This window comes from Phyllopteryx taeniolatus, chromosome 8 (genome assembly GCF_024500385.1).
Source record: "Phyllopteryx taeniolatus isolate TA_2022b chromosome 8, UOR_Ptae_1.2, whole genome shotgun sequence".
Lineage (NCBI taxonomy): Eukaryota > Metazoa > Chordata > Actinopteri > Syngnathiformes > Syngnathidae > Phyllopteryx > Phyllopteryx taeniolatus.
Window position 1 is genome coordinate 10842887 of NC_084509.1, and position 2400 is coordinate 10845286.

A 2400-nucleotide genomic window follows, 5' to 3' on the forward strand; every position below is an offset into this window, starting at 1 on the left:
CTACCTTGTTAAATCATTGACAATTGTGAGAAATCGTCATCATGATCAGTGGCTTCACATTGATGGATATCAAAGGGTAGTTTGAGCAAATTTGTTATATCTGAATATATGTGTATCAAACTGGTAGCCCTTTGCATTAAGTACCCAAAATATGGCTATTTTAAAATTGTTGGTGCCCCCTGCTCTTAACCAAAACTAATCGAATTATCATTGAGCCATCATTGATTTGTCTCTTCAGAAACGAGGAAAAACAAAGGATAAAACACTGGCTTTGTTCCTATTGTGTTTCTATTTAAGTTTCATTATTATCAACAGCAGATGGACACTATAGCAACAGAGCAAGTAAGATGATGCTAAAAGTGATGAAGTTCTTCATCTTCATATTTAGACAAACTGCAAAATATTTCTTTCCCCCCCTAGAGCAAATTTGCAAAAGTCCAGCATACGCTTTATCTTAATCTTTATCTTAATTGTTGTTCCTTATTCTCAGTCGTAATGATGTGACAGTAACAGGGGCTTAGTTTTTATTTGACGGATTAAAAATATAAAAACATGAAAACTGAATTCATCTTGACAGTTTGGCTACCGTGTTTAAGACGATCGTATTTGTTGGCAAACGTCTGCCTAATCTGAAAAGGAATATAGAGGTACGTACATCGTTTTTTGAGGCATGTGTACTCATAATACTGCGTGCAAACAGAGAAATGTGTTCTGCACATTCCATTCTTTATGCCAGCGTAATCCATTTAACCACCACTATATGTTTCCCCCCCAAGGAGTCGAGGGTCCTAATCCATTTCACGTTACTGTTATTATCCCTTTGTAGTGGTAAAGGAATTCAGAAGCGGATCTCCAAAGGGGGATTCAATAGCACATGCAAGCACAACATACAGTAAAGAATAAACGAGATTAGTGTAGCATACTAAAAGCCCAGTTTACATTTACAAAAACAGGACTTATTTGAATCATCCTATAAGATGAATGGTTCATCAGCACTTACACATTATCCGTATTATGGTGTAATTTTCCATCCCCTTGGTAAGAAAACGGTGAAGGCGTACTGAGTGGAACATTGAGCAACAATGTGCAGACAAGAGTATCCTTGCAGATGGATTGTTCACTCACTGAAGTCTTTGAAGCAATAAATGAGCTGTTTGGGGAAAGGACACCCAGTTCCCACACATTGTTTTTACATCCAGGAACCGGCAAAGACTTAAATGTTGGATTGCCAGTAATATGTGGGATCTTAATTAGTCGTGCCACATCAAAAGCGGAAAATGTAATCGTCACATAGTTCAAATATTTTAACAGGAGAATGGTTTCTAACCTTGGGGAAAAAACATTTAGAAATGAGTTGGGTACTCATGGGAACCTTGTAGGAATGAAGATACAGTCCATCTAGTGACAGGAACATTATTTTGCTTGTCTTCCATTTGGGTACATGTCACAAGTTGAATTCAATTTATTATTATAAAACGCTAAACAGAAGCATACAAGGGGAAAATCAGTCAAATTGGCAACAAAGAATGTATTGGTGCTGCGTTATTGAGCGAAACAAATTCTTGTATTCTTTAATGAAGCTGGCTATTATTTCTTTCAGACAACCACAAATAAGCTCAAATGAAACCTTAAATGGTCAAACATAATACAGGCAACCTCTAATTTTGGGAAATTCCAGACCAGCAGCAACATTTTACCACCCGCCATCCCCATACCAAAATGCAAGGAAGTTACAAAATATCCTGTAAATTCATTCATTCATCTTCCGTTCCACTTATCCTCACTAAGGTCGCGGTCGTGCTGGAGACTATCTCAGCTATCTCCGGGCGAGAGGCGGGGTACACCCAGAACTGGTCGCCAGACAATCGCAGGGCACATATGAACAAACAACCATTTATGCTGTAAATACGATGACAAATTGACCATTAATGAGCTAGAGGATAACAATATCGCAGCTGAACTGAACTTACTGTAGTTGCATGATGTCCACCATGCGAGTTTTGTGCGACTCTTAAAGTATGCTTATCCCCAACTGTACCATCTTTGGGGCTTTCAAATTCTGAGGTTTTACTGTATGCTGCATTGCCAATGCTGGGCTCTCAGCTGTTTCTTATCCAAGCCTCAGGTCACCTTATGAACAGCAAAGAAAGAAAAAAAGATGAGTTAAGCCAACACATTCAGTTTGTGCAGGAAAGTCACTGGCACCCACAGGCAAAGTGGACACAAATGAAACGTGGAGATATTTTGAGGGTTGCAAACCACCAATCATTTTGGGCCTAGGGAAAATATAAATGCAACTCAGATGGATCCTGTAAAACATGACTGTGGAGTAAACGACAACACTAATATGATAGCAAAACTCTGGTCTTTCCTGCAAAAAAAAATAAAAAAATCAATGTG